Consider the following 18,476-nt stretch of genomic DNA (forward strand, 5'->3'; position numbering starts at 1 on the left):
AAAGGGCAGTGCCGGCAGCCTGCTGCAAGCTGACAGGGCTGAGCACACATCAGGGCCGAGGAGCCGACAGGACCGTCTGAATTAAGTGGCCAAGTTTAGTTTTTAATTAAGCCCCCGTGGCCCTTTAAAAAGGTCACTGATGACACCATGTTCTTTAAGGCCAATGTGAAAAGACATTCAAAGTCAAGGTTCTGAGATGGGAGCCTTGTAACTGGAAATGTCACAGGAAGAAATTTGGAAACAGGGGAGGGGGAAGCCGCTGGGAAAGACAGCCCTGTCACACTGTCCTGCCATCAGCCTCGTAGTTCCCACTTGCAGCTTCAGACCATTCTGGTCTCACAGGGCAAGGGGCCCATGGTTCCCTGGTGCATCCCATGATGCCTATGGGGTCTTGCAGGGCCCTGTGTTCCCCAGTGTGGGACAACAGTTAGGATCAAGGTGCAGGAGGCGGCAGTCATAAGTTCACTCCTGACAGTGGCAAGTCTGTTCATCACCCTCTGATTGCCTTTTCTCTTGTCTCCCTGGGGTTTGCCCCGCCCCATCTCTGGGGAATCAATACAAATATGTGCAACTGGCCGTCAAGTTTCTGCCCTAGTTCCCTCTCCACTTTTCTACAGACCTTGGCCAGTGCTGGGTCCCAGGAAGATACTGTTCTCCTGCAGTGTTAGCACAGTGGCTACAGGATCCCCTGCGGTGTCTCAGTGATCCCACTGTAAGAGGAAAGGCCAGGGCAGGCCCCACGCATGCCTGAGAGCAGACTGGAGTGAACGGAGCAGAGAAGACAGGACCTCCTAGGGGCAACCTTGGACCGGCAAGTAGGCAGCAGTGCTCAGGATTCAGCGGGCCCAGCGATGGAAGGTGTTGCTCCTACGGCCCTTGGCTGGCACCAGCACTGAGGCAGCAGGGCAGTCTGGGAGGTGGATAGGTCAGTGCCTTGGGGGGTTGTGTGCTAGGTCAGAGGGCCTGGTGTGGTGTGTTGCCTGGGCCACTAGCTGCCATGCTGCCAGAGGTGGAGCAGGGAATGGAAAGTACTTTGGATTTAGAATCTGGAAATGAGGCTCCTGTGGTAAAGAGTGTCGTTTGCCTACCTAACATCCATCTCACAGTTATCTACCATCAGAATATTTATATTTCAGGGTGGCAGCGTAGCATCTCTTGAAAAGTTAGGGGTAGCCAATGAGATGTAATAAAAAATCATCAGATGGGCTTCTTTAGAGAAAGCTGATTCACTTGGGAGCCACATTTCTTTTGTGCTCTCTCCTTTTTTTCTGCCTGAAAGGTGCAGCCGATGGATAGCGCTTCAGCAGCTATTTTATGACCATGGGGTTATAACAGCAGAAGCCAGTGCTAAGGATGAGCTCCCTCCCTACACCTAGACTTCATGTTGTTGGGCGAAAAACATACCCCTATCTTGTTTGTGTCACTAAATATTACGTTGGATTTCTGTTACATATAGCTGGATGCCAGACTGGTACAGATTGACTGCCCTCTGTCATGTACTTGTGAGGGACACTGCTTGAGTCCCTCCCCGTCTCAGAGCCTCGGTCCCCTTGCTCCTCCAAGGGGAGTATTATTCTCATTTTGCATGTAAACGTTACTTCTGGCTTCCAGGGCTTGGCTCCGGCATCCCGGAGTGTTCAGAAGATCACATGGTTTTGCGTCTGAGCAGAGGCTGCCTCTCTCCCATTGTCTGGCTGGGTAATTGTTCCGGAAGCAGGGGCTGTGCCTGCCTTCCCACTTCAATGGCTGCTCAGGGCTGTTACAAAGTCCCCTCGCGGGCTCCCATTTTCTGGAGACACAATAGCTTTTCTCAGCTTGGCCGGCCTCACCCTCCTAGCTGGGCGCAGAGGCGTCTGCTGTTTCAAGCTGCCGAAAAGGAGGCTTCAAACAGCCCCGAGTTGGCCCCTGTTAGGCTCTGACTCATAGAAACGTTTCTGGAAACCCTCAAAAGCTTATTAATCTGTTAAGACGGCCCTGGAGCCCGCATCTGTGCACCCCGATTCCAGGGCTCTGCAGCGGCCCCATTGTCTCAGCCGCATTGTCACTGCTCTGTCTTGGCCCCTAATGGACTCTGAGGCGGGCGAGCTGTGAGCTGTGCCTGCTTCATTCCCTGGCCCTTTTCTTCTTCTTCTCAGCTTCCTTTAATTCTTAACATGAAAAGGAGGCCAGTTCTTCTTGGGCTGTTTATTCCTCTCATTCCCCATCGCAGCGCTCTGCTTCTTCTCAGTCCTTGGCAGACATTTGGCCAAATCTCTGTTGGGCCCAGAGGCCTGAGTAGAAAATTGTGCCCACCTGACTTTTCTTCCAGTGAAACTCTGGACCTGATCACCATGAGCCTCAGCAGGTGACCCACTTAGCGCTGAGGGGACACAGCTGGCTCCCCTGGGAGACGACCGCCCCCAAGGCGATCACCCCAACCCTCACCTGTAGGGTTGTGCTGTGGTGGATGGGTCCTGGCGAGAGTTCTGGAATCCCAGGGCTCTACTCCTGGCTTTTGTGTGCTCAGCCCACAGTCCGGGGAGAGACTCAGTGGTGATGGGCTTCCAAGCAAGCCCTGTCTCCTAGTTTTCATGCCCTAGGTACTCCTGCATCATCAGCTTCCTGTCACTGAGAAAAAAACCTGAGACAAACAACCTACAGAAAGAGAAGAGGTATTTTAGCTTAGTATTCTAGGCGTTTCCATCTGTGACTGGTGGGTTGGCCCACTGCTGCGGGGTGCGGCGCATTATGAGGGCAGCACTTGGCAGAGCAAAGCCATTCACCTCACGATTGGAAGGTGACAGATGGAGAAGGAGTAAGACACAGGGTCTCAGGACCCCCATGCAGGGCACACCCTCAGTGACCTTTGATCTCCTTCCAGGCCACATCTCTTTTTAAAATGTTTTTATTAGTATACATTTGCAGGGGCTGGGGATTTAGCTCAGCGGCACAGAGCCTGCCTGGCAAGTGCAAGGTCGTGAGTTCGATTCTCGGTACCGGAAAAAACCAAAAAAACAAAAACAAAAGTACACATTTGCAGTACATCATGTTTATATTCATCTTAGGGAGTAGGTACATGTACTTAACACATCTCATTCTTTTTATTTTCCTTTCCCTTCCCTCCCTCCTCTCTCTCCCTGATTCTAAAATCCCTTTCCTCATTTTCTTTTTCGTGATTACATTCCTGGTGGGTAGTAGGTACCTGTACTTGACACACCTTAATTCTTTTTACACCCCCACCTCTTCCTCCCCCTCTGCATCTCTTGGTCCCCTCCCCATTTGCAAAAGATTTATCTCCCTGTTTCCTTTTATCTATCTTTTCTTTTGCTCTTTACTTTATTTACACTTTGGATTTCTCATATGAGAGAAGCCATCTGGTATTTAAGTTTGTGTGTCTGATTTATTTCACTTAACATTATGTTTTCAAGGTGCATCCATTTTTCTAGAAATGATTCAAATCTATCCTTCTGTATAACACAGCAGTATTCCACTATATATAGAAACCACACTTTCTTTATCCATTTTTCTGTTGATGGACATATAAGCTGCTTCAAAGATATTTTGAATTGTAATACTAAAAACAGACAGTGGATTAATGGAACAGAATAGAGGATGCAAAAACAACCTTGGACACATTAGGCCATCTGATCTTCGACAAGGAAGCCAAAAACATACAGGAGGAAAGATAGCCTCTCTAGCAAGGGGTGTGGGAAAACCTGGCTGCCCTCATGCAGAAGACTGAGTCTAGTCCCACATCTCTCACCAAGTACTAAAGTCAAAATGGATCAGAAATATAAATATTAAAACAGAAACATTTAACTTTCTGGAAGATAAAATAAGTAAAACTCTTGAAATGATAGATATAGACAAGCATTTTCTGAACAGAACTCCAATTGCACAAGAGATAATAGCAAAAGTTAACAAATGGGATTATATTAGATTAAAAAGCTTTTGCATGGCAAAAACAAACCAAAATCCGAAAAATCTAACAACCAAAAAACAACCAACAGAGTGAAGAGACAACCAACAAAATGGGAAAAAAATTTTTTTGCCAGCTACTCCTTAGACAGAGGACTAATACCCAAAATATATAAAGAACAAAAAAAAAAAAAAAAAAGAGACAGAGAGAGCACCTATAGCAAGCCCTTCCCAGTCCTTGTCAAGGTCTGAGAAGTTTATATTTGTAATTCCATGGAAAAGTTATTGGAATTACAATCTACCACTTCCAGTGCAACCCATGGTGAGAATAAAGACCCTAAGGCATATTTGTAGTTGTGGGGAACCAAGGGGGTGGTCCTAAACCCAGCTAAGATAATGGCTAACCAGAACAAAGGCCTCAACCCAGGGCTGAACCTGGGTTTTATTAATTTATGAAGAAGGAAGTGGCTCGAGGATGAGTGACTGTGAGAGTGGTGGGAAATATGCGAGTGCTGTGAGCCGAGCTAGGCAGGCGGTCTGAAATCACTTCTGCAGTATGCAGAGAGAAGGATATGCAGACGAATAATATGCATAACAAATCTGAGGTAGTGTCTAATGTTTTGGGGTCATTGCTTCGGCTCTGATGTGTAATCCTTTATGCCCTGGGAAGTCATAGCCTGTTATCTTGAGGCTCAATCCCAGCTGACAGTGTGGAGCTTGCATGGCTCTTCCTCCCATCCAGCTCACACATGTTTCCTGGGAGCTATGGGGGTTGGGTAGCACTGACCTGTTGCCTTGCTTCAAAGACTACACACCAGCACCTCAGCTGGACTGATACGCATTGCCTAAAGCCAATTAAAAGGATAAGGAAAAGTCCTAGCCAATTCTGTACATATCGATACATGGAAATAGGGCCAGGTTTGGCCAAAATGGAGACAATTGCTCTTCTTTCAAGGAGAGTTATCCTGGTGGTCCAGCACAAGAACCCCCAAAATAACAGACCCGGTTAAAAAATGGGCAACTGACATGAATAGATATTTCTCAGAAGAAGTACAAATGGCCAGTAAATACATAAAGAAATGTTCAATATCACTGGCCATTGGAAAAATGCAACACTGAGATTCCACATCACTCCAGAAAGAATGGTGATTACCAAGAAATTAAGTTAAATAAATCCTGGTGAGGCTGAGGGTAATGGGGGAAAGAATCCTCCTACACTGTAGGTGGGAAGGTAAACTAGTATGACCACAATGGAAATCAGTATGGAGATTCCTCAAAAAAGTAAAACTAGAACTTCCATTGGACCAGGCTATTCCCCTAAAGCCCCAGCTCTCAAATATTCCTCCACCTCCCTGTGGTGCCAAGCTGGGGACGGAACCAGGAACATTCAGACCTCTGAGGAACACCCAGATCCTGACTATGGCAACTCTTCTTTTTGAGTATGGACTGGAACGAGTGACTCGCTTCTCACCAACAGACACAGAAGGAGTGATGGGCTGTCGCCTGCACAATTAGAAGAGACTGATTCCTGTGCTTTGTCTGGTTGGCTCACTCCCTTTCTCTGTCTCTCCTTCTTGGCTGCTTGCTTGGACACAGAAAGCTTCTGGGTTGGAGAAGCCCACATGGCAAGGACTGAGGGTGGTCCTGGGCCAATTCCTGGTGAAGAATGGAGGCTCCTGGCCTAAGCCACCTGAGTGGTGTGGAGACATATCCTGCCCCCAGTGAGCCCCAGCCCCAGGCAACACCTCACCACAGTCTGGGGAGAGACCCTGAAGCAGAAAGTCCATTGAAGCCATGCCTAGATTATTGATTCACGTAAAATGGAGATAATAAACATGCATTATTTTATGCTGCTAAATTTATTTATTTATTTCTTGCCATACTGGGATTGACCCTGCAGGTGCTTTACCACTGAGCTATATCCTCAGCCCTTTTTACTCCTTTGTGGTTTTGATACAAGGTCTCCTTAAGTTGCCCAGGCTGGGCTTCAACTTGCAATCCTCCTGCCTCAGTCTCCCTAAGTGTTGCAGTGACAGGTGTCCCTAGGATATAGCAATAGATAACAAACACAAATCCTTATCAGCAAAAGAGAAATGTGCTCCTTTGCTTTGTTCCTTTTTTTGGACTCAGGGTCCTTAGATCTCTCGTGTCCACTAGCCAGCCACTTGGCAGGTACAGGTGCGTGTGCAACACACGCACCCTCAGATCTATGCGTTGCCTGCCCTTCATTCCGACTCCAAAAATACATGCTCAGAAAAAAAAAATGGAAGGAAGACATAGTTAAAATAAAGCTCCGCTGAGTGACTTCTGGCTTCTGTTAGGACTGTAAGTACAGTTTGAATTTTTGCTTGAACTCCGAGCACCAGCATGCGCTTAAGGGATGTAGCCATGAGGTTCCTGTGCACCTCTGGTAATTTGCTCCCATGACTCAGGTGTCAGAGCCCAGCCCCCGTGGGCTGTTTTCATTATGTGCATGTCCCCTCTGCCCCCTCTTACCCTTCACTGGTCCCTGCATCAGGAAGCTCAGCAACTGGGGACATCTGCACGAAGACACCCAGGACCTCTCAACCTTAATCAGAAGCAACATTTCAACCCTCAGTCTCTCCTCTCTCCCCAGACCCCCAGTGTTCCAGGAAGCCAAAGTGCGACACTATCTCTCCAATCTAGAAAGCAATAAAGAAATGTATTTACGAAGCAGCCTCCATCTAAGGGAGGGAATTTATGTCTCTTCATGCTCTTGTTGACAATAATAACTGATTGCTGCCTCAATGTGATGCAATATAATTTTAAAACCCTCCAGAAAAAGGATCAGAATACAACTGGCAGGGAGACGGTGTGGGCAGCGTGGGCACCTTCGGTTGGGGGCTGAGCCAGGCCTGCTAATGCCCCGAGGCGATGGGAACACAGCTCCGGGGAGCACCTGCAATCTCATTTTGTTGCTTTCCAAGCACTGGGGAAGAAAAGCAATTTGTTTGCTCTCATACTCTAAAGATGAACTTCCCGTGCTCAATCAAACGTTATTATCCCAATGTAAGTCAATTTACCTTTGAATTTGAAGGCTATTTTCTTCCTAAATGGCTAATTATGGGAGATAGATGGCTGTAAACAGAAGCCTTCTCCATGGCTCCTCCGCCAGCCTTTCTCCCTAGGTACCTATGAGAGCAGAGACAGGAGGCCAGGCCAGCCATGCCTTGTCCCCTGCCTGGGCCACCCTGTCCATTCTTTGTGGTCATCCATCCCACCTGCTCTGCTCCCCGCATCTGTGTCCCCCGACACCTGTCTGTTTGGAGTTTCACCCTCCCCCACCCTGGAATTCTGTCTACTGCCACCCCCCGAAGCTCAGCTTCCTCGCTGCAGCCATTCTTTGGTGTGCAATCCCTGGCCCTGTCCCCCTCCTTACGCATTTTCTACTAAATGTGGCCATCTCAGCTGAGAGCTGCCTCGTGGGACCGGGACAGCATGTTTTAGGAGACAGGGGATCCTGTGAGCGGCAGAGATGAAACAAGGTCACCTGAAGTGGGCTCTTTGATTCTTCAGCACAGCTGGGAAAAGCAAAGCAACCCCGGGCTCAGTGGGCCGTGGCCTTTTGCGGTGCATGATCAACACCGGCGCCGCAGCTAATTGAATGGCTGAGTTTGTTTACTGAGGCGGGGGATGATGGAGCCCCTCCTTCCTCACAAAACAAAGACTTTCTCTGGGAGCAGTGGCAGAGAGGTCGGCCTGGCAGCATTTCTGTTTGCCTTTTATGAATGCTGGGCTGGGCTGCTAGCAGACCGGAGCTCATTGTGCGTGCGCTGTCAGAGGTGGCTCTGGCTGTGGGGAGGCCATGGCCCTCAGAGCTCTTCAGGTCTGGAGGTGACGGAGCCTGCAGTGAGCAGGGTTATCAGCGGGAATCCAGCTTTGCGACTCTTCTCCCAGAGGCCTGGCCTTTGGCCCTCTGCACTTTTGGCCTGGGCCAGAGAAGCCCTAATAATAGCAACTCCCCTTTGTCAGGCACCTCTCTAAAGGAGTCTGCATGCGATGCCTCATTTGATCCTCCCAACCATCCTGTGGCTTCGCCCTCACTTGACAGATGGGGGAGAGGCCCAGAGAGGTCAAGCGCTTTGTCTGTGTTCACACAGCTAGTATAAGGCAGAGCTGGGATTTGTGTCTGAGCCCTTGGACTTCAACGCCTCTGTCCTCATCCTTGTGCCGTAGTTGAATCACAGGAACCAGGGTGTGTGGCTTTGTGGTCAGTGTTAAAGCCCAGTGCTCTCTTTGGACCTGTGTCTCTGCCAACCTGTAATCCTCGCTTGGACCTTGGAAACATGGCTTTCATAAATGCTTTGCCCTGAGCTTGCACTTTTGTCTGAAGCAATTTGTGGGGCTGGACGGTAAGAAGGGGTGAGCTTCTTAAGCACCGGTCTGGTTAGCTGGGCAGGGTGGCATATGCCTGTAACCCCAGCATTCTGGGAGGCTGGGGCAAGAGGATTGCAAGTTTGAGTCTGGGTAACTAGTGGGACCCTGCCTAAAAAAGAAAAAGAAAGCATAGAAGAGAAGGAAAAAGAAGAGGAGAATAAGAACCACTTTGGCAAAGTTCAAGGCTGTGGTCAAAGCCAGCTTAAGAAGAACACTGGAGGTCTGACCAAGTGAGGCACAGTGTGAGCAGCTTTCCCTGCTTGCTTAGACTCAGAGGGACCCTAGACACACTTCCCTGTGCCCGGCCGGCCCACCCTGAGGGAGGCGTCTACACGCCGGAGAAGGGACTCTCCCTTGCACTGGAAGGACTGTGATTCTGAGATTCCCCTGTCAGACACCTGAGCTGCTGCACACTGCACCAGGGGAGGGAGACACGGCCCCTGTTTAGCTTAGTGCTTTGATTACATCCATAAATTCCCACTGAGCACTGACGGGCAGGCAGCCGCGGGCTCAAGCAGCCGGGTTCCCTCCTGGTGGCTTCTGCAGCAGCTGGTCTGGGAAGAAGCATCTCCCTCCTCCTGTGTGCAGCCCTGGCTCCTGATGAAGGGGAAGCAGCAGCTGCCCTGGGGAACCTGGACAGGGCTGGGTAAGTGCAAATGGACGCTAAGGATGTGGGGTCTTGAGCAAGAGACGTGGCAGGAGAGAGGAAGAGCACGGAAACCTCGCTGGTCCCCACCCGGCTGCTGGACCGGAAGGAGCGTGTGTGGGCTGTGTTCCCTGAGCAGCTGTGAGCTGTTACACAGCGGTCTGCTCGCGGTGGCATCTTCTTCCTGACAGTAGCGGCCGACACGGCAGTCACATGGGCGGGTAGCTATGCTGGGGCTGTCACCTTCCCTGGCCCTGGGGACAGGCTGCTCTGGATGGCCAGGCTGCTGATGAGAAGAGGCCAGAGAGCAGACGGGGAACCCAACCTCACTGGCTGAGATTCCACCCACCACCCTTCAGTCTTGCCTTTCAGAGGAACCTGAATGTGTTTTGAGATGGCTGATCAGCCAGAGAACGTCTTGATTCAGATCATCCAACTACTTCAAATCTGACTCCCCCCTCCCTTTCTTCCTGTCTTCTTCCCTGTCTCCTCTCTATCCATCCTTTACCACTTACTGACACCCCTTAAGATAAGGCAAGGTGCCAGGCAGTGGAAATAAAATGACTAAGCCGCAGCCTCTGTCCTGGTGCCGCCTCCTTGGTATTGCAACCACAATGAGGACCCCGAACTGACAAGGGTGATGCCATGCCCAGAAGCCCTGCCTGTGAATGCGAGGGGCTGCAGGGATACCTAGGTATAAACCATAACTATGGCCTTGAAGGTCCGAGACATTCTGCCCTGGGATGAAACCAGAGTACTCAGTAAACACCCGGCTGCACTGCATTCCTGGCTGGAAGTGCGACTTGCTCCTTAGTGGCACAAGAATAGCCAGTGATGGGGGCTGGGGATTTAGCTCAGCGGCAAAAAGCGCCTGCCTGGCAAGCGCAAGGTCGTGAGTTCGGTTCCCGGTACCGCACGGCTTATGTGCCAGGCTCACGGGAGCCCATGTATGCGTGGTGTCTCACGTAACCCTCACACAGCCAATCATACGCATAGGGACAGAGCCAGGCAGAGCAGTCCATGGCAGTGAAGGCTTTGGTGGCCTGCTCTAATACCTGTGCTACCTGGGTGGCCCAAGGCTTCTGGTCCACCTTACAGACATGTCCTGTGGCCACAGGAGTGGGTGGGGCACACAGCACAGGGGCTGGAGCCAGGTGTGTGCAGAGCTGTCTCCGAGGCTGTGCAGACTTGGGTCCTCCTAAGCCAGCCCATCCGCACTTTGCCAGCCTTCTGCATGTGGAACAGGAAGACTTTTGAGATGAGGCGAAGCAGTGGAGCAAGGCTAAACTCATCTGGGGACTGGGATTTACGAACTTTGGCAGACACACCTGTGCTTCTTACCCTCTCTGAGCCTTCTCTTATCATCTCGGGTACAAAAGAGAAATCAGGCCGAGGCCGTCTCTCTCACAGCAGGACTGAGAAAGAACAAATGGAACGGCACGTGCAAAAGTGGCTTATACACCTCCAAGTGGCAGATGTACTCACTATTAACACTTTCTGAACCTCGGCAAAGACCCATAATCATAGGTAATGTGTGACAGAGGGGTGGCCTTAGCCCCTCAGCCTTCCCTGGTCCTGCTTCTTCTTTGGGGTTCCTCCTACTCTCTTGTCCCTTCTCCTGCTTTACTTGCTGTCGTCCCTGCCCTGACCGGGGCCCCTGTGGCTAATTCTCACTGGTAAGATTCCAATGGGCTGGAACGATGCGATCCCACCGAGCTCCTTCTCCGTTGCTGCCTCCTCAGTCACTGCCAGGATCACAGCCAGATTTAATGTACTGTGCTTAACGCAGTCAATCAGGGGCCCGCTGGGACCTCTGTCTTCAGGTGCAGGAAATGCGAGTCACGAAGCACCCACGGACCCTGGGCCTCCTACCACCCGGGACTGGATTCATGGCACAGAGGGACACCAGAGAGAAGTGTGCTAGGGTCACTGCTGTAAGGGGAACGATGTCTGGAAAGGGACGGATAGATGGATGGATGGATGCGGGTTGCCAGGAGAGAAGCCCAGTCCCCACTCAGCAGCTCAGAACCTGTACAAAGGGCCCTGCTCATGGCCTGTGCCGGGCTCTTCATTTCCCAGAGACAAGCAGCATGTTTTAATGTCTACTTGGGTTAATGAAAGTTGTCGGTTTCACTTAATAAGTACACCACCATTCTCGGCCATACATATCCGTCATGCTTGGGCCTGGAGCTGCACATCCTGCCTGACACTGGGAACTGGGAGAAGGGGCCAGGGAATGTGGTCTCTTGGGAATGCGGCGCCTTCTCTCCAGGGTCAGATCAGAGCCACACAGGCAGAGGGGAACATCAATTATTCCTCCCACTCATCCTTTGGCTCAGGGAAGGGAGGCGCTTGGATTGTGCCTTTTGGAAGGAAGCACTGAGCTGTAATGTTGCCTAGAAGGGCGCAGGCTGTGGGAAGGAACCCTGTTGTTCCTCACTATCTCCGCTGTTGGGCAAGCTATTCCAGCTCTCTGGGCTTCATTTCTTGAGATGATGATAGCCTTTGCCTCCCAGGGCTGCTATGAGCGTTTCAGGACACACAGAACGCTCTTGTCAGAGTTAGCAGTCTTATTATTTTAAAGCATTGTTTTCATTAAGACACCGATTAGTATGGTGTTGATGAGCACAGGCTCTGGAGCTGCGCTGCCTGTGTTTGGAATTTGAGCTAACACTTACTGACCCTGTGACATGGATGAGTTACTTAACTTTTCTGGATCTCAGTTTCCTAATCCATAAAATAGGAAGAAATAATACTTATCCAGTAGGGCTGTCATATAGATTGAACAAATTAAAACCAGGAAGACCTTTAGAAAAGGGACATAATAATGACTCAATAAGCATTAGGAATTATTAATGTCATTGTTGATTTCAGGGGCTTCGGGGAATCCAGATGCCTTGGAAATTGTCTTCTGTATTTTTTAGCTTTAGGGTGGTCACCAGGCCACATCAAGATGACCCTACACACCCCAGGGGGTGATATGAGACAGAGGCCTGGACATCCCAGTGTGGGCAGTAAGGCAAGGCTGCCCTGGAGCAGGGGCAGAACTTTCATCTAAATTTCCAAGCTGCATAATAACTTGGTTCAGGGTTGGCAGTGAGGGGAGGGGGCCGGGGGCATGTTTAACATTCATCCCCCTTGAACTCTACAGAGGCCTTGAAACTCCCACGAATTGCCCATATGGACGTGTTTGCTTTCTTCCACACTCTTGCTTTCCGCACCCCCTCTTTCAAAAAGCTTAGGCTGACCAAAGATGGGAAGGGATCCGGGGGGTGGGGAAGGGCCTGGATTCTGGGCCGCAGAAGCTTTGGAGGATAATGGGGAGGGGCCAGAGTAGCCAGAAGGCAATTTCTAGCTAAAGTAAGCAGCTCTGGAACCTGCCTGCCACACAGCCTACTTTGCCAGGGCACTGAAATTGCAAGCCTGCATGTCCACCTCATTAAGCAATTATCCACTTCCAAGGGGTGTCTCTGGCAGCCTGGCTGGCTGTGGGGCTTATGAGTAGCCAGGGCCCCCCAGGAGGCCACGGAAGGGATGGGGGCTCAGTCGAGGGGGTGAGTGGGGCCTCCTGCTCCCTAAATCCAAGGAAATGATGGAGCAGATGGGCTGCGAGTTGCCCCTCTTCTCCTTTCACAGGGAAGATACTGAGGCGCGAGTGGCAGGGGAGGGACTTGCTCCAACGCATTTCGGTGTGGTTGGGAACTTCCTGCACGGCTTTGATACGGATGGAGCTGTGTTCTGTTGCGGAAGTGCAGGCCGGGAGAGAAAGGGCTGTAGGAAGCAGTCATCCCAGGGGAAGAGGTGACACTCGGCTCGGCCTGGCTCTAGGGGGCCATGACGACCTCCTTCCACTGGGGGGCGCAGCCTCTCCACAGGTGGGGCAGTCCCCCGGGAGCAGCAGCTCCGCTTCGGCGCCCAGAGATAAGCCGCTCTCCAGGTTCAAAGAACTATTACTGCTATTATTAATTGCTGGCTGTTATTATCACGTAGGCATTAAGTGAATTCCTCTGCCCTTACGGTCGTAACACTTAGAGCCTCGTCTAGCAAGGCCAAAACTCCCTGTCAAGATGGCCTTCTGAGTTAGCCATTTTCTAGATGGGGAAACTGAGTCCTAGATGACTTTCTAAGGGCAGAACGCATGAAGGATGGGGAGTTCCCTTCCGCTTCCTCCTGCGGGCCTCTTCCTCTTTGAGTTCAGCCTAGGAGAATGCACAGGTGAATAGCGAGGTTCTCTGAGAGCCTGCGAGCAGTAAGGGCGACAAGACAGGGCTGTCGCTCGCCGCAGATACATGCATCGCAGCTGGATGAGCACCGTCCCGGCAAGGCTGGGGAAAGGAACCTAAGAGGCGCCCGGGGGAGCTGCCCAGTCCCACGGCAGCAACAGGGGCCACGGGGAGCCTCTGCCTCTCTCCTGAGCCTTTCTCACTAGCCCTACGCCTCACCACCCCGGGCGGGAAGAAGGGCCTTCCTGGGTGGGGTCTGCGCGGGCAGCTGCTGGAGGTGGGGTGTGCAGCGCGCTGCCGCGGGACAGGTGGGAGAGAAGGCGGAGGCAGCAGAAGGGGGCGGTCCCAGGGCCCCCACAAGGCGCCTCCCATCCACCTGGCGGGCTTCTGGAACAAGGTGCTGAATAACAAAGGCGCTTGTGAAATCTAATTAGCACAGACCTAACTTCTGACTTCCTGCGCTGGGCTCCTCCTCTAGCCCCAGGCTATCGAGCCGAATTAAGCTTCCTAAGATCACCTCATTAAATTCACTAACCTTGCTTTTCCGCTACATTTAGCCTCCGGTGCCCTTCCTCTGTCCGTGGGAGGCGCCTGGCTGGCGTTCCTCCAGCGCTCTCCCAGGCAGGTGTTTTTAGGATCTCCCCCTTCTCCCCTCCCCAAAAGGCTCCCTTAATCACCAAGCTCCTTTCTTCTGAGCTCAGTAATCACCCTGAACTAATCCAACCACAAAGCCCTGTGGCGGCGGTAGGAGCCGCCCAGTCTCACCTCCACCCTCCCTGGCTCAGGGGATTGGTGGTCCCCAGGGTGCTGGGGACCTGGGGCGGAGGGCGTCGGGAGCTGCTCGGAGGCAGAGCTGTGGGCCTGCCTGCAAACTGTTACCAGCACCAAGATGCGTGTTTCCCGCACCGTGCCCTTGTGGCACAGGGGTGGGCAGTGCGGATGAGCCGCGGGGACAGCAGCGCTAGGGGCGGCAAGGCGCAGCCCCAGAACGGCCTGTGCGCGTGCACCACAATCCAGGCAGCCCACTGGGAGCCCTGGTAAACAAAGAGCCACTATAGGTGTGAGTATTAGACAAAACATTCAGGCCGGAGGGCTATTTGTTGTGGAAAGAGAAATGTAATGCAATTACTGTTACGGTACAGGAGAAGGGAAAAACCTAACTTGGTGATAGGGCTAAAGTTACTGCCAACTTGGACTCCACACAGAATGTGTTAGACTGAGACTCGGAGCAATGACTGTCCACCCATCTGGATGTGTGTGTGTCACTCCTGCTGAGCCCTAGACCCTAAGATATGTGACCCGGAGGAAGGAGCATCTTCCGGAAGGCCAGACCGGCTCCAGAGCCACACCTGAGTTGCCTTAGGAAGCTTTTTTAACGTCTCCGCTCAGCCTCTTGAGCCAAGAGAACTAATGCATGTCTTCCCCCAGGGCTGGTGGCTCGGTTAATTGGACATTGTTTATGTGGCATTTATTATTTATGATTTCCTTTTGTCTGTCTTGAGCATGACAACCGTGGCTAACTGACCAGAGTTATTCCTGCCATGGGACATGTGCGGGGAAGTTCTCCTTCTCAGCCTACCTGAGGGCCTTTGCATCCAGGAGTGGCTTCATTAAAGACTTGTTAAAGATATAGCTCAATGGCGTAAGCTCCAGCCTGGCAAGCACAAGTGCCTGAGTTCAATTCCTGGTATAAAACAAAACAAAAAGACCCAAACAAACAAAAGACTTGTGCCAGGACAACAGGTGGGAAGGGGCGGGTGACAGCCTCACATTCTGCTCCTTTCTGGCGGGACCTCAGATGCTTGCCCACTTGTAGGATACTCAGCTGGGTAGACCCACAAAGGGCTAGGACCTTGGGTCACCCTGTACCTGTGGCTCTCCAATTTGGCTATATGTTGGAATTCTCTGAGAGCATGGAAAAATACCAACAATTTGTTTCTCACTAGAGATGCTGATTTTATTGGCATGGGGGAGTGACTACAAGATTTTAACGCTCCCTGCGATTCTACTATGCAGCAAAGACTGGGACCCATAAAAAGTTCCAGCTTATTCCTGTGTGACATTATTCCCAATTATTAATTGAACACTTATTATGTGACAGGCACAGAGATAAGAATTTTATGTAGATACCCTCCATGGATCCTCAGAACAACAGAGTTGTTGGGAGATACTGTTATTATGTCCATCTTATAGACAAAGAAACTGAGACTCGGGGAAGTTAAATAAACTGGTCCAAGGTCACACATTTATTCAGCTGTGCAGTTAGTTCTGACCTGATTCCAAATCCTGTGCTGTGAACCATTACACTGTATTAAACCCAACTTCTTTAATAGGAGAACGATCCCAAGAGGGCTGGGGTGTTCTGATGGCCCATCTGAACAGGGGTGTTTTGAACAGTTTCCCAAGCAATGTTTCATATTAGCTAATGAATGTGTGGGGATCAAGGATGCAAGGGACATACCTAGGATGACAGGTTAACCTTGCTCATGATGGAATAATGAGCGCCATCTACTCACTCGGAAAGAATTTTTGCCATGGAAGTCTGTGGGCTGCAGGGCACTCTATAAATGCAAGGCTCTGGTCCTGTAATCAAAGGGGATAAAGGAGCCAAAAATTATAGTCTGGAAGGAACCATTTTCTCGTCTGAGGTGCCAGGCCTACAGAACGGGCCGGGTAGGATTTGCTGGTGAGATCCGTCCTTCCCTCTGATAACTTGGAAGGCCTACCATCTCCCATGGAGCAGTTTCTGGCTTGGCCATTTGAAGCTGCCTCAGCAGCCTCCCTAGACACCTGCAGATCTGGACAGAAGCTGGCAATGCAGAGAGCTGAGAATATTAGCTACTTGCGGATACCAAGGTGAAACTTGGCCCAAAGTGTTGTGGGCCTTAGTAGTGTGACTCAGGCAGGACTTTGCAGAGGGAGACTCCTGGAAATGCAGCTCCAGGATTCAGGAGGAGGCGAGACACATGGGAAGGTCTCTGGACCACCTGACACAGAGACTCTTGCAGAAAGAGGCAGGTTGGTGGATTGCTTTCGAGCTCAAGCAGGCACGTGCAGGAGACAGAGTGCCCATGTTAATGTCTGCTTCCACTCTTTCCCAGCTATGTGACCTTGGAAGAGTTCTTCGATGGAAGTTGAGATGTTTGAGAGGTAGGGATAATGGCTGGACCTCCCTCAGAGAGTTGTGGAGAAATTAAATGAGATTAACAATTGTAATGTACTTAGCTAAGTTCTTGGCTCCTAGCGCTCAATGAATACTGGCTGTCATTACTGACATTGTCACTACTATACCACATGTTAAAAACCTACTTACCAACTGATGGATATTTGGGTTATTTCCACTTTTTGGTTATTCTGAATAATGTTGTGAATATTTGTATAAATATGTATTTTCATACATGGGAGGGAATTTCTAGGTCCTATGATAACTTACATTTCATTTTTTGCAGAACTGTGATACTACTTCCTGGGGACGGCTTTTTGGTTATTTTTTAATGAAGGAGATGGACCAGTATGAGGGCTCTTAAGTTTTTAATTTTTATTTGTTTTTGATAAACACCTCCTTGGGAACTATGAAAAAGCATGAGATTTCTTTTCAGATCAATATGTACGTGTGAATACATGTAATTTTAAGATTTTAAGAACTGTCAGAGAAAGGTTATGGGTCCCCATCTTCTATGATTCTAGGCTTATCCATGGAAGCATTGTAAGGTTAGATTATTTTCTTCAACGTAAAACTCCATCTATGTTTTTGGCTTTTCCACGTGTATATAAGAAATAGATAATTTGGCTAATGAGTTCCGATCCATGTTCTGATTTCCATCTGGGATCAGAACGTTCAGCAGCCAATCAGTCACCTTAATTTTTTCCACCCACTCTGTAATCATCTGATTGATGTGCAATTACTGCCCCCTGCTTCCACACACACAGTTCCCCTTTCTCATGTTTCCCACCCAATGCCAGATAACCTTCATTTTTTGCTACTTATTTTGTGTATGTTGGCCACTGTTTGATATAATTATTTTTGCAATCATTTTCTATTAGGTGGAAGAATATTGCAATAGAGAAAGGAAGAAAAAGAAAATGAATGCCTCCCTGACAAGTTCTAATATTTTATGTTCACAAATAATCTCCCAATATCAGAGCAATAATATTATTTTCTCAATGTGCATTTATTAAAATGTAAAGTAGCTCCATCACATTGGGAACTAAAACCCTTGCATTACCTTGGCCAGAAAATATCACTTATTTATTTCAGATTGCATTTCTGGAATTTTAATATTGTAGCTTTCTTCCCCTCTCCTATCGCCTTTATCTAGCGGGGGAGTGAACCTGATGGGTTGATTTCTAAAGAGGCATTGCTGAACACTCAGGACCTTAATTTGGTTTTAAGAATTGCTTTCAGCTCTTGATTTACGATGAAGTTCTTTTCTGTATAATTCTTTTGGCTGAAGACTGAATAGAGGTCTCCCTTTGTAGGTGGCATTTTGATGCTACATCTTAAGACAGGATCCACAGGGAAGGGGCACAAAGAAGAAAGAAAAAAGGAGAGGAAGTGTTATGATTGTGTCTAGATGTCCTCCCAAGGTCTCAGGCAATCATAGGTGGGGCTTTTTCAGAGGTGGCTGGATCTAGAGTGTGAGATGCTGGGATTGATTCATGGTGCAATGGTAGGATTCAGGGTGAGTGATTGCTAAATCAGTCCACTGGCTGGTTTGGCACTTCCCTAATTCTGGTAGCCTGAATATAAGGGACAGAAAGAAACTTGTCTTGTCCCTCGCTTGCTTTGCTACCTTCTGCCCACCATAAACTGTTTCTCCTTTGTGATGCCCGTCTGCCATGCCACCCTGCCTTGGAGCCAGCTGATTATGGACTGAAACCTTTATAAACTGTGAGCTAAATAAACCTTTTTCCCTTTAACTTTGGGTGTCAGGTATTTTATCTCAGCAAGAGAAAAATAACTAAGACAGTGGGGCTGGGGATATAGCTCACTGGTAAAGCATATACTTAGTAGGGATAAGGTTCTGGGTTCCAACCCCAGCACAAACAAAACAAAACAAAACAAAACAATACAATACAAAAAAAAAAAAAAAAGCGCAAAACAACCAAAACAAGACAAGAAAAAGTACAGGAAAAAAAAGGGGAACTAAAATTAAAATAGTAGGTTGAAAGAGTTAGCATTCTTATCCATTTCTCTTAGCATTTAATGGCACACAGGATAGATTCCAGTATGAAATCAGAATGGTAATTTCCAGGTGGTAGTATAAAAGATACTGGAATGAAAGTCAGAAGTCAGGAGTTCTAATTCTATT

General features: G+C 49.5%; 1 protein-coding gene across 4 annotated transcripts in view; it reads right to left on the reverse strand.

Moving 5' to 3' along the window:
- Kirrel3 (kin of IRRE like 3 (Drosophila)) overlaps nt 1-18,476 on the reverse strand; it is a 566,099-nt gene that overhangs the window by 158,694 nt on the left and 388,929 nt on the right. The gene's annotated exons all lie outside the window — the stretch shown is intronic.

The sequence above is a fragment of the Chinchilla lanigera genome, unplaced genomic scaffold (assembly GCF_000276665.1).
Source record: "Chinchilla lanigera isolate Chin_1 unplaced genomic scaffold, ChiLan1.0 scaffold00011, whole genome shotgun sequence".
Taxonomy (NCBI): Eukaryota; Metazoa; Chordata; class Mammalia; order Rodentia; family Chinchillidae; genus Chinchilla; species Chinchilla lanigera.